The following is a 14,473-nucleotide window of genomic DNA, read 5'->3' as shown; positions in this document are numbered from 1 at the left end:
AGCAGAAGACCTAAATTTTGTAGTTACTGTGTTTCCGTGTGTTTAAACAGTCACAAACAATGGTACAAACCCCACCCCAAAGGTTTGGTGGAATTTTTCATATGAAAATACTGTTATAAGTTTGTATTAATCTCTCCTTGCAGTTCATACTTCCAATTCCTCCTCCCCCACAAAGCAACAGAGAATGAAAAAAACATATTTCTAACTCTGATTTATTTTTAAATTTCTGAGGTTTAAAGATAGTGACTGAGATGTCCAGCTTTGGTGAGGCGGTGGAGAGTGAAGGACTTAAAGTCAGGAAAGAGAAGCTGGAATCCTGCTTTGGTCACTTATTACCCATGTGACCCTGAGCAGGTCCACTTAATTCTTCTCACCTTCAGCATTCTCATCTGTCAGGTGGGGATAAATCACCCACCTCCCTGGTTGCTGTGATGACTAAATGGGAACATATGTAAGACTGTTTTTCAGACTTAGCTCACAATGTAAATGTTTATTGTCATTATGACTTGGTCTCATTTCATGGTGTTTGGTGGGAGAAAGGAAAGGAACCCCAGATACTGGTGGGCCATTCCCACACTCACCGATATGCCTTTGGTTCCATGGATGTTCTCTGCCACAAAAATGTATTTTTGAGGAAGAACCTCTCCACAGCCAAGGCAGCCCCCTTTCCTCTGAAGAACATTGAAGACTCCCAGGTGTTCAAAACCCTTCTATGATACAATGACTCTGGTCTCCTGGCTGTTCCCAGAACAAGACACTCTATCTCCCAACTCTGGGCATTCTCATTGGCTATCCTCTCTGCCTGGAATGCTCTCCCTCCTTTTTGCATCTTCCTGGCATTCCTAACTTCCTAAGAGCTGGGTAACAGGTAGACACCAAAAGTGAATGAGCAGCCCCAGAAAAGGGCTCAGAATGCCCTCACAGCAGAGGTGTGATCCCTGAACACCCCAAGCTAATATCGTTCAGATAGTGATCATAGAAAAGAATTCTTTTCAGTCATTAAGGGGAGTGGTACCTGAAGAAACCGAGGGTTGAAAAGGTACTTTTTTATATTTAATGTACTTTAACATAAACATCTTTTCCTTGTTCAAGATCTCTTATACACATTGCTGAAATGTTCTTGGAACAGCGTCTAGTTGGAAAGTAGGGGTCACTAGGCCAGTCTGAGCATCTTTCTCCCCCCTGGAAATACTTTAGTTTCAGATTAATGTTCAATTAAGTAGAAGCGTTTCTGGCTTGCTTGACCCTAAATCACAGAGAGCATTATCGGTATTAATTTTTTTTCAATATTCCCATCTGAAGAATTTTACTATCCGTAGTAAACTGTGGCTTCTTCTTCCATCCAGATAGGATGACCTGGAGGAAAGAGGCAGACATCTTGGGTAAGCAAACTTCTCCTCGTTTTATACCTCAAAAGATCATAGATTTAGAACTAGACCGTTAGGAACCACCTCATTTTATAGATGAGGTAATGGTGGAGGTTAAGTGACTTGCTCAGGGTCACATCGCTGTGCGGGCAAGATCTGAATTCAGGTCTTTCTAATTACAAGGCCAGAGTTGGCCAGGAAATGACCAAGCACTGAAGGAACCTTGTGTTTCCTTTGACTGATAAACTTGAGTGGTCACCTGACCCTCCCTGACCCTGTGACAACAGAATGAGTGTTGGAAGGGTTTGAACATTAAACTGCTCCAGTGCAGGCTGTTGGGAGTGGGAGGAGGATGAGGAATGGGAGATGAGATTGGTTTTCTATGACTTTCCTTTGGATTTCTCTTCTGACTTCCAACAATAAACATGTATTTAGTGAATGCCTACTGTGTGCAAGGCAACATGCTACAAGATGAGGGTAAAAAGCAACAAAACACTCATTCACCTCAAGGAGCTTCTATTTGACTGCAGAGGGGGATGAATGATGTGCATAGAGAAATAATTCTCCCTCTACATATATATACATATATCTATATATACACATACATGCACACATATATGTGTATATATGTGTGTATAGTTACTTCTCTATGCACCTATATACCTGAACATATGTGTGTGTGTGTGTGTGTGTGTGTGTGTGTGTGTGTGTGTGTGTGTGTGTACTGTGTGACCCTGGGCAAATCACTTAACCCTTGCCTCAGTTTCCTCATCTGTAAAATGAGTTGGAGAAAGAAATGGCAAACTACTCCAGAATCTTTGCCAAGGAAACTCCAAATGTGGTCATGAAGAGTAGGACATGATTGAAACAACTGAACAACAATGAAAAATGTGTGTAAACGCAAGTATATAAATATAGACACGCAAAATGAATGTGAAGTAATTTTGTGCTGGGAGAGCACTTAACAGAAAGGGGGATCTTGTAGTGAGTAACAAGAGTCTGGAAGCTTTGGGGCATTTCAAGACAGGCAGGGAGAGCATATCTGGCACAGTGGATAATCTGGGCAAAGTCATGGAGGTGGGAGATGATGAAATTTTATTACTTCAGTCCACACTCTTTGCCTGGTTTGTTAGCATGGGAAAGGATGGACCCCAAGACCTGACTGAACTGTAGAAGTTCCCAATCTTTTACGGAATGGAGACCCAACAAGACAAGGCAACTGCTGCCTCACAAATATGAACCCCAGTGTTGGACGAGTCAGGTCTATGTGACATGCAAGCTAGACCTGCATCTGCTTCTTGTGTTTCTGAGTCAACAGGCTGTTTTGGGTGAGTTTGGAGCTATTGTGAATCCATCCAAAGTCTTTTCATCTTCATCCTTTCTTCAATTTGATGTTAAAGTTTGACAGTTGTTCTAACTAGTCAATGGTCTGGCTAGGTGCACAGGGCTGATTTGGAAATGATTTCCATGTCACTAACCAGTTGTTTCTTGTCTGTTGAGAGATAATTAAGAAGCAGCATGGAACAGTGGAGAGAGAACTGGGCAGTAGCATTTGGAAGATCTGGGTTCAAGTTCGCCTCTAACACACACTGGTTGAGTGATCCTGGGCAGATTCCTTCACCTATCAGTGCCTCAGGGCAACTGTGGCCTTAATTGGCAGAGCAGGTGCCACTCTTCATTGGTTTTCTCATGGGGAGTCTATACATCAATCATAGACTGCCCAGTTAAAAGAGAGAGAGAGGGAGGGAGGGAGGGAGGGGTGGAGGGAGAGAGAGAGAGAGAGAGAGAGAGAGAGAGAGAGAGAGAGAAATTGTTGATTTCATTTCTTGTGAAGTTTCTTGGTGCTTGCCATTTATAGAATATCTTAATTCTCTTCTCTAATAAAAGACTAATGATATTCAGAATAATTTATAAGACTTAAGTTTGTTATTCAGACTTAATTTATGACCATAAGTCTTAACATGTTTTCCCACCTTCCCTTAGCACTGAACTCATTGAACATCAACATACAAGTTGGTTTGAAGGACCTAGCTAAGTTTTGTGTAAAATGTCTCCACTCCTTCATCCTCCAACATCAAGGTTGGCCCCAAAGCTGGGGGTCACTCCATCATCCTTGTCCCCTTGCCTACACTTATCCTGAGTCCTATAAATTGAAATGGCTCCATGTTTATCATTGCTCTTGGGCATATAATGAAACCAATTCAGCCAGCTCCGTTTTCCCCCATCTCTCTCAGGACATCTCTAATAGTAATTGTGACCATGCCAATAGTAATAATAATAGCTAATATTTATATAGGCTTTACTATGTGCCAAGCATTGTGCTAAATACTTTATAATTATTATCTCATATGATTCTCACAACAACCCTGGGAACTATTATTATTCCAATTTTTCAAATGAGGAAACTGAGGCAAACAGAGATGAAGTGATTTGCTCAAGGGCATACAGCTAGTAAGTATCAGAGGATGGATTTGAACTCAGGTTTTTTTGACTTCAGGATCAGTGGGCCCTTCATCACCTAGCTAAACACCACTACCTAGGAGAATGATTTATATCATACCATACCATACCATACCATACCATACCATACCATACCATACCATACCATACCATATCATAACATAACGACTTGGAAAGACTTCAAAATTCTAATCAATGCAATGTCCAACCAGAATACCAGAGGACTCATGATAAAAGAGGCTACCTCAAAGAGAGGGCATTGATTCAGATGGAGAGATGTTTCAGGACACAACCAATAGGGGAATTTGTTTTACTTGACTCTACATTTTTATAACTGGGGTTATGCTCTTTTTTTCTGTCTTTCTCAGTAGGGGTGGGGAAGAGGTGATAGGAGAGAAGATAGATTTTCATTTATTAAAAAAAATTAATTAAAAAATGCTACTCATCTCTTGACAGAGAGGTAATGGGCTCAAGGTGCAGGATGAGACATATTTCTGGACATGACCGATGTGGAAATTTGTTTTGTTCAACTATACATGTTTGTTGCAAGTGTTTTGTTTCTTTTTTTTCTATTTTTTTTTCTGATGGGAAAGAGGTGATGGGGGGAGAGAGAAATAAGTGCTTATAAAATGAAAAAGCAAAAAATTAATCATTGAAAAATGCTTATTGATTGACTGTTTAAATCCTGTACTGCTCTCACTAGATAGGAATTTTGCTCCCTAGTTGGGCACGTATAACTTTTGCCAACTGGATAATCACTATCCAGTTGGATATTTCTGGTTTCTGGTTGTATCCCACTATTACGCAGAAGCACCTTTAGCATCTCCCTCTCAGTCCATTTAAGTAGATAATTGAGCTACAATAGGAACCATAGACCATAACAGGGACATATGTAGAGTGTAGGTGACTGGGGCTTTGTCCTAGGGTGAAGAAATTTAGGAGGTACCGACATCTTTCACCTCCTTCAGCATCATAGAAACAACTAAGTTCAACACCTACTTATCAAGAATTGAATTAAAATAGGAAACTGCCCAATGGGGGTACCATGCTCAGGCTAGCTCTTCTCCCCTCTCTCTGTCACCTTGGCAGGGCAGCCTGTGTCCTGGGGTCTCTGCCTCCTCTTCCACCCTCCTCACCCCCACTGAATTTCTCTTAAAATGTAGACTTAAGAGAGGTGACAACATTTCTGTAATAGTGGAAAGGAGCTGGCTTTGTAGTCTAGAAGACCTGGGTTTAAAACCCACTTCTGACTCACCATGGCTACATGACCCCCAACAGATGAGGGAGTGCCCAAAGCAACTCTGTAAAGACTATAAATTGCAGTGTGAGGTCTGGTGTATGTTGGTCAAAGGGATCTCCTCACTGAGGAATTCCATACCGCAGTTCGATGAAATCTCAAATTTGGCTTAAAAAAACCACCCCAACTCACCCCCCTCCAAATAAAACAAAGCCCCCAAAAAATAGATTTGAGGGCACTTTTGTATTGCTTGCTTTGGATTGAAAATACTCATTACATGATTTTTTACCACCTCGGGAGGAGGGAAGAAAGGGATAGAGGGAGGGAGGGATAGAATTTAGAACTCAAAAATTTAAAAATAAGACAAAAACCAAATGTTCAAATTTTGTTTTAACATGTAACTGGGGGAAATTTTATATGTGTGTGTGTGCGTGTGTGTGTGTGTGTGTGTGTGTGTGTGTGTGTGTGTATGATATATAACTAATTACAACAGTAGGTAGGAGCCACAGTTAGGTTTTCCTGCCTCAGAGCTCTACTTAAGAGCCTGTTTGGGGGGCTTCACTATGATGGGATCAAGCATTATCCTGCAAGTTTTGTCTCTATAATCCTGAGGCAATCCACAAACATTTTCAAATTACACCAAATCCTCTGTTAAATCAGTGTATTTTCCCTTTGTAGACTGCTAAGGTGGCATTAAATGAGACCCAGGCCAAGTCCAGATGGCCTCTGAGAATCTCACTTCCCACCTGCGCTCAGACATATGCTTATATGTTAGAAGTCTAGTTTCTAAAATAGGGAAACGTGACTGTGTCACTGCAGCAGTAGATAAGAGTGATGGAGTTGGAGTCAGGAAATCCTGCATTCAAATCTGGACTCATACTTACTAGCTGTGTAACCCTTGACAAGTCACTTAACTTTTCTCAGTCTCAATGGACTCCTTTATAAAATGGATCTAATAATAATAGTACCCACCTCCTAGGGTTGCTGTGAAGATAGAAGGATATATTTATAAAGTCTTTTGCAAAACTCAAAGTGTTATATAAATGCTACCTATTACTTAAGAATGAACTTTTTTTTTGCTTACAGGTGGCTACCAGTTATCTCCACTTAAATACTAATTACATCTTCTATGCAGCAAGCAAGGCTGTCAAAAAACATTTTGAAGCCTATTAAGTGAACCAAATATGTGTCCTTTAAATTCTCTTGCTGAGTTTCCAAACTTGGGCCCCAAATGCTTCTTTGTAGGAGGTCTCCTCTGCTCCCCTGTGGGAAGTGGGGGATGGAGTAGGGAGGTAAGAGGCAATGGGAATTGGGGGAAAGGGAAGATGCAATCCCAACCCCCAAAGCAGCTGCCCTTTGGGCCTGTGGCACCAGCCATGAGACTCTCTTGGGCTGACTAGAGCAAATATGTGGACCCTGGCCACACAGTAACCAATTAGTCTTCTTGGCCTGACCCAAAGGCCGAACCACTGAGGCAATCTCTGTTAATCTTTTCTCTTTCAGTTATACTTTACGGGGGCTGAAGGCCCAGTCTGCCTGACCTCTGACCCTTCCTGATCCATGTTCTCACCAGAAGGGTGATGGGCAGTTATCCTCAAGTCACTAACCCTGCCTCTCATGGTCTAACATTCTACTCTTGCAGTCAGCTGCAAAGGTGACAGTTAACCCTTAGAACCTTTGGTTGGTTGTGAAATAACGGGATAAGCAACAGGGAAGGGACCCCTTGCTTTGGAGTTCCTTGTCCTCTAAGCCCATCTTTCTATCTCCCAACTTCTCCTCATCCATCTACAGAGTAAAGGTCACTTTGGGTGTTAATTAATCTTCTGTCTCCACTTTCAGCTCCACGGGCCATCCTGTTCAGTTGTGACCAAAAGCCTTCCATCCCTGACCTATTAAAAATAGCTGAAGCCTCCCCTTTCCCAAAAATAAGTGCCATTGGGGGTGGCTGGTAGAGAATGCAAAAAACAGAGAAAGCCTAGGTCCTGCTGTTGAGGTTTTAACTCTAGGACACCAAAAACTGTGGAGGTTTCATGATGTGTTGTCCTGGAATTACCTCAAAGAATTCTGGCAGATCACCTACAATCCAAGTACCTGTACTTTATAATAAATGACAAATACTGTCATTTATTGACATCGATGCCTCTCCTGAAGCCAGCTAAGTTCCATGAGGAACTAGCAATTTCAGAGAAAGCAAGATGGATATAAGTAGGGTAAAGATGAAATTACATAACAGAAATTTGTATATAGAATATAGGAATATGATTAATAATAAAAAGGCAGGAGGGGTTTGCTACGGGATTAGGTAATGAAGAGGGGTCCCATCTATGGTTTGGTGGTTAAACATTCTGGCCATGCTGCCCTCTAATTGACTAGCTATTGTGGTCCTGTCTGGTCAAGATAGATAGTTAGGTACTGCGGTCCTCTCTTGGCTTAGATGGGTGATGTGCTTGTGACTGACTACAAGAATACACATGTTTCTGTAGGAATGGGTCTGGGGAGGAGGAGGGAAAGTAGCACTGCTCTCCCTGACAAGCATGACAGTTAGGTGGCAAAGACAATTTTTAAAATTTTTAACATTCATTTTTACAAATTTTTAAAATTCCCAATTATCTGTCCTTCCCACCCTTCCCTCACCCTTTGAGAAGGCAAGAAATACAATATCAGTTACACATGGGAAATCATGCAAAGCATAGTAAGCCATATTGCAAAAAAAAAAAAAAAGAAAGTGAAAAAAATTATACTTCAATCTTCACATAGTTTATCAGTTCTCTAAGTGGATAGCATTTTTTCATCAGGAGTCCTTCCACCTAGGGCAGCTAGGTGGCACAGTGGATAAAATTCCAGATCTGGAGTGAGGAGGACCTGAGTTCAAATTTGACCTCAGATACTTACTATCTGTGTGACCCTGGACAAATCACTTAACCCGCTTTGCCTCAGTTTCCTCATCTGTAAAATGATCTGGAGAAGGAAACTGTAAATCACTCCAGTATCTCTGCCAAGAAAACACTCAATAAGGTCATGAAGAATCAGATGGGACTGAAATGGATCAACAGCCTTCAGAACTGATCAGAGTAGCTAAGTCTTTCACAATTGATCATCTTTACAAAATTGCTTCAGCAAGCATTTATTAAACACTTACTGTATCCCAGGCACTGTACTAAGGGTTGGAAATACAAATATAAGCAAATGAACAACCGAAGGACAACAAAATCTCAGGGGAATACTTGTAGGGGAGAGGAGAGCTATTCAGGATGCCCCTGATCAATCGATTTACCCCCAGTTCAACTGAAAAAGGCAAAGAAGGGGAAAGTAACAGGGATGGCCAAGTGTTTATTGTCAAATAATGTATAAAGTCCTGTGTGTATATGGCTTCCCTTTTAGAACTATATAAAGAAATATGTAAAATGTGCCTTGCATACATATTAAAACATATGTGGAAAAATATGTTTCCTGAGTCCTTCTTGTCCTCAGGCTCTTCCCTGGGTCTTTCTCATAATCTTCCTCCTTTTTTTGGATTATCCACCCTCATTTTCAGCCTCTTAGGCTGGGGCACCTCTCTCTACTACCCACCTTCGGGTTGTAGGTTGGGGCAAACAATTCGTGTATGTGCTTCCAGCAATGTAGATCATCCATGGTTGCTTTCATGAGTTGTTGTGGCAGAAGAGAATTCACCATCTTGTCAAGAACTTTCAGAAAAATACGTCTGTGGAGTCAAGAGGATTTGAATTCAAATCTGGTCTCAGACACTTAACACTTACTAGCTGTGTGACCCTGGGCAAGTCAGTTAACCCCAATTGCCTTGCCAAAAAATAAAATTAGTCTGGACAAATTTAGCTAGGCTGATCCTCAGACAAACAGAAAGTGTTGGCAGATCCATACTGGAATACTTCAGCTCGGTAGAACTTTCCAGAGTTCACATTCTGTTGGAACAGCTTTTGGAAGCCTAGAATCACTTCAATGACCTGAGGGGCATCAGAGGAGCATCTTAGTGGAAGGTTGTCCCCGTTCTCCATGATTCAGTGACCTCATCAAGAATAATAATTCAATTGAATAAGCATTAAGTACCTACTATGTGCCAGACACTGTGCAAGCGTTGGGCATATGGAAAGAGTCAAAAGATAGTCCCTGCCCTTGCAGAGCTCACAACTGAATGTGGGGTAGGGGGCCACAAAAGCTAACATTCATATGGCACCTACGGTATTAGGTGATACTATTATGCTCATTTTACAGAAGAGGAAACTGAGGGAAACAGATTAAAAAAACAGACTTGGGAATGTTTAATTCTTCTATTCAACATGACTAATTTAAAAGTGTGTTTAATAAGAATGTATGTGTAGAACCCACATAAGATTGCATGCCGTCTCAGGGAGGGAGGGGAAGAAAATTTAAGACTTATGGAAGTGATTGTTGAAAACTGAAAACCAATAAATTAATTAATTAAAATTAAAAAAAAAATTAAAAAACAAAAAAACAGGCTTGCCCAGGGTCACACAGCTAGTAAGTGTCCAAGGCCATATTTGAACTGACTTGCATCACCTACCTGTTGGTACTCCCTCCAATGACAGAAGACACTACACATTTAGGCCAGTCATTCCTGTGGTGTTCTGGTCCTGTAAATCCTCCCCATTGTGACCAGTCAAAGAGCCAGAAACTTTGTCTAATTGTCTTGACCTGATGTGTACACTAATGGAATGCTCGTTATACTGCCCCAAGCTTTGCTCATGACTGACCTACTTTCTTTCCTGACCTGCCATCCACTCATCTTACACAACTCTCAGTCGGTAATATGTCTGAACCAGCTCATACTCACCATGTGCCTCTCCCTTGTATCTTGGGTAACCTGAAATTTGAATTCATTAGAGATTTGGGAGATCCATAACACAGTCCTACTGCATCTCCAGAAGAAGGTTTAGTCATTACTTTTCTCTGGACCTGTATTTTCTAGGTATTGAGACTTCCTTCCACCACCAAGGCAAGTCCATAATTCCTTTATAACATTGTCTTAGAGAGTTGCCTTGGGATACTGAGAGCTTTACCTGTGGGCAAACAACCAGTTTGTCTCAGAAGTAGGATTTGAATTCAGGTCTCGTTGACCCCAAGGCTGATCCTTTATCCACTACCTTTCATCATTGTTGTTCATCAGTCATTGTCATGTCTGACTCTTCAAGACCCCATGCAAGCACCATAGTGTGCCAGGCCCTTCTATCTTCCACTATCTCTCGAAGCCTGTCCAAGTTCATATTCATTGTTTCCATGACACTATCTATCCATTTCATCCTCTGCCATCCCCTTTTCCTTTTGCCTTCAATCTTTCCCAACATGAGGGTCTTTTCCTATGAGTCTCCTCTCCTCATTATGTGGCCAAAGTATTTAAGCTTCAGCATCAGTATTTGACCTTCCAGTGAATAGCCTGAATTGTGTGCTCATCCTTCGTTGCCAAAGAAGACCATGCCATCAGAGAAATAATGACATGACTTGCACTTGGCTTTGTTTTGAGTGAAGGAGGGCTGTGCAGGTCACCAGTCTCACTTCTCCTCCAGAGCCATCTGAATTCCATGACCAGATATTCATCAGGATGACTGGAAATGATCCATGATGAGGCAACTGGGGTTAAGTGACTTGCCCAAGGTCACCCAGCTAGTGAGTGTCAAGTGTCTGAGGTGAGATTTGAACTCAGGTCCTCCTGACTCCGGCACTGGTGCTCTATCCACTGCACCACCTAGCAGCCCCATAGCTTGAATTAATGTCTTTAAGAATTGACTGCTTTGATTTCCTTGCTGTCCAAGGAACTGTCAAAAGTCTTCTCCAGCACCACAATTCAAAAGTGTTGATTCTGTGGCACTCGGCTTTCCTTATAGTCCAGCTCTCTCAGCCATACATGTAACTGGAAAAAAACCATAGCTTTGAATATATGAGCTTCATTGGAAAGATGATGGCTCTGCTTTTTAGTATGTTGTCCAGAGTGGTCATAGAGTTCCTTCCAAGAAGCAAGCATCTTCTAATTTCATGGCTGTAGTCACCATCTACAGTGATCTTTGAGCCCAACAATACAAAGATCTGACACTAATTCCATTTCTTCTCCTTCTTTTTGCCATGATGGGACCCATTGCCAAGATCTTAGGTTTTTTGGTGTTAAGCTTCAAACCAACTTTTACCCTCTGCTCTCTCACCTCATCAAGAGACTTCTTAATCCCTCTTCATTTTCTGCCATCAGAGTGAAATCATCTGCATATGAGACTGATGATATTTCTCTGGGCAACCATAATTTGGATGTTTGATTCATCTAGCCTGGCATTTTACATGATGCACTCTCTATATATGTTAAATAAATAAAGTGATGATATGCAGCCTTTTCATATTCCTTTTCCAATCTTAAACCAATCAGTTGTTCAGTTCTAACTGTTGCTTCTTGGCCCACAAACAGGTTCCTCTGGAGACTGAAGATGATCTGATTCTCCCCTCTCTTTGAGGACTTGCCACATTTTGTTGTGATCCACAGAGTCAAAGGCTTTAGTATAGTCAATGAAGCAGAAGTAGATGTTTTTTCTGGAACTCCCTTGCTTTCTTCATAATCCAGTGAATGTTTGTTTTTGTTTGTTTTTATGATAGACCTTTGTTTGGGGCTGAGGAGTGGGGAGGAGGCAACTAGGTGGTGTAGCAGATAGAATGCCAGTCCTGTAGTTAGAAACACCTGAATTCAAATCTGATCTCAAACACTTACTAATTACATGACCTGAGTGAGTCACTGAATTCTGTTTGCCTCAGTTTTCTCATCTATCAAATGAACTGGAGAAGGAAATGCCAAACCACTCCAGTGTCTTTGCCAAGAACACCTTAAATGGAGTCATAAAGTCAGACACAAGTGAAACAACTGAATAACAAAACTGATTCAGTGAGAAGCTTGAGGTCATTAAAAACTCAATGCAATAATGGGATATTACTGTACCAATCAATCAATCAATATTTATTAAGTGCCTACCACATGCCAGCATTGTGTTAAGCACTGGGGATACAAAAAGAGGCAAAAGACAATGCCTGCCTTCAAGGAGCTCACCATCTAATTGGAGAGACAAAAAGCTAAAAACATATACAAACAAACTCTACACAGGACAAAATGGAAATAACTAACAGAGGAAAGGCTTCACCACAAGAAACAATGAATATGAAGAGTACAGAGAATATGAAGAGTACAGGAAGATTTATATTAACTGATGCAAAACAAAAGAGTATATACTATTTTTGTTGAGTCATTTCAGTGGTATCAGATTCTTCGTGATCCCATTTGGGGATTTCTTGGCAAAGATATTGCCATGTTTGGCATTTCCTTCTCTAGCTCATTTTACAGATGAAGAAACTGAGGCAAACAGTGTTAGGTGACTTGCCCAGGGTCCCACAGCTAATAAGTAGTAGAGGCAGGATTTTGAGTCATTTTCTTGACTCTAGGTCTAGTTTCAATGCTTTGTGCATTATGGCACCACCTAGCAGCCTAATATACACAGTTACCACAAAATAAATGTACAACAAAATATTAAAAATTAAACACTAATTATAATGACCAAGTTTGGCCCTGAAAAAGAGATATGAAAGTACATCTTTCTCTCATTTTTGTAGGGGTGGAGGACTATAGTGATGGAATATGGCATATGCTGTTAGACTTGGGGAATATCTTGGTTAGTTTTGCCAAAATATTTTTTTCCTCTTTTAAAAAATTCTTTCTTATATGGAAGGATTTTCTTGATAGAGAGGGAAGGGTGATACATAGGGAATCAATTAACCAACCAAAAAGCATATATGAAGTACTTTCTGTGTTCCAGGCATTGCACTAAGTACTAGGGTTACAAAGAAATTAAAAACAGCTTTTGCACTTAAGAAGCTCACATTATAATAGGAAAGACAACATTTAAATTAACAAAGTACCTACAAGGGTAACTAGGAAGCACAGAGGATAGAGAGCTGGATCCAGAGTCAGGAAGACCTGAGTTCAAATCTGGCCTCAGACACTTACTAGGTGGGTGACATTGGACAAGTCACTCAACCCTATCTGCCCTGGTTTCTTCATCTATAAAATGAGCTGGAGAAGGAAACGGCAAACCTCTCCAGTATCTCTGCCAAGAAAACAACAAAAGTATATAAGAAATACACAGAGTAAATGGAAGATAATCTCAGAGGGTTAGGCAGGAGAGCTGAGTAGGAGAGAAAGAGAAGAGATGAAAGTGATGTAAAACCAAAAGATCAGTATATTTTTTCTAAAATAGTTATATTTTTTAAAAGCATTCTGCAGTTTCTCCAAAGATGAGCCAGCCTGCTGTCCTCTTGCCTATCAGTTCTGGTCCTAGCTCATTGTTCATGAGGAGCATCTTTCTATGGTGCAAGATCTGTTGAGCAATCCAGTGGATTTTCCATCTACCTACCAATCTGTTCATTTATCCAAGTACTTTGTATGAATTTACTGTGTGCAGAACAATAGGCTAGGGGGCCGTAGATTTAGGTAAAATCTGGGGCCTTGTCAAGATTACTGTCTCGTAGAAGAAACACAATCCAAACTGTGTATGGCAGTAATATACAGAGTAGGCTACAAATCAATCCCTTCCCAACATAAAATGTTGAGGGGGTTCATGTACCCTTTGTCTTATCCTAGATATTTCTGGAAGCATTCCTGGGTAATTTGAAAAATCATGTCCAACTGCCCCAGAGGGACTCACAATAGCAAGAGAGATAATTAGGAAGAGAGTAGCAACAGCAGCCGCCACCATCGTTGTTGTCGTCGTCATAGTAGCAATAGTAGTAGTAGTAGTAGTAGCAGTAGTAGTAGTAGTAGTAGTAGCAGTAGTAGTAGTAATAGTAGTAGTAGTAGTAGTACAACAGCAGCAGCAGCAGTAGCAGCAGCAGCAGCAGTAGTAGTAGTGGTAGTAGTAGTGGTAGTGGTAGTAGTAGTAGTAGTAGTAATAGTGGTAGTAGTAGTGGTAGTGGTAGTAGTAGTAGTAGTAGTAGTAGTAGTAGTAGTAGTAGTAGTAGTAGTATGTAACACTTCCCAGGATGCTTGCCTTTAATAACCTTCTCCCTTAATGGTCACATCTTTTTTCAGTATGCCCTCGGCACATAGAGCAGCAACCACAACAACTGGGGGACCAAGCCAGTGGACAACAGTGGACTTCCAACTGCCCACGAATGAGCTGAAGGCACATAAAGAGTATGACCATCAAGGGAGAGGGCTAGTCTGAATGTGGGGGTAGGGGTGTGTCATGTTTTAAAAGAAATCCATCGTGGAATGTTATTACACTATGAGAAATGAGAAAATAGTTCCTTTTTAATTAATTTTTTTCAATCAGGAAAAATCCTCCTTCTTCCTCCTCTTCATATCCCACCAATTAAGAAAAGAAAGAAAAACAAGACCCCAGTTATAAATGTG

The 14,473-nt window shown here is 41.0% G+C and overlaps 1 long non-coding RNA gene across 2 annotated transcripts; it reads right to left on the bottom strand.

Moving 5' to 3' along the window:
• Positions 1–69: 69 nt before the first annotated feature.
• LOC140523463 (uncharacterized) lies at positions 70–9,790 on the bottom strand. 2 transcript variants are annotated; one of them, XR_011973403.1, is made up of 3 exons: positions 9,605–9,790; positions 8,635–8,767; positions 70–3,083 (listed from the first exon to the last, which is right to left on the bottom strand). It is a non-coding gene; the product is annotated as an uncharacterized lncRNA (long non-coding RNA). The 2 variants fall into 2 exon arrangements; XR_011973402.1 differs by having other exon boundaries at positions 70–1,356.
• Between the last annotated feature and the right edge of the window lie 4,683 nt (positions 9,791–14,473).

The sequence above is a fragment of the Notamacropus eugenii genome, chromosome 2 (genome assembly GCF_028372415.1).
Source record: "Notamacropus eugenii isolate mMacEug1 chromosome 2, mMacEug1.pri_v2, whole genome shotgun sequence".
NCBI lineage: Eukaryota > Metazoa > Chordata > Mammalia > Diprotodontia > Macropodidae > Notamacropus > Notamacropus eugenii.
Note: the sequence above shows the minus strand (reverse complement) of the source record. Positions and strands in the feature narration are given on the sequence as shown.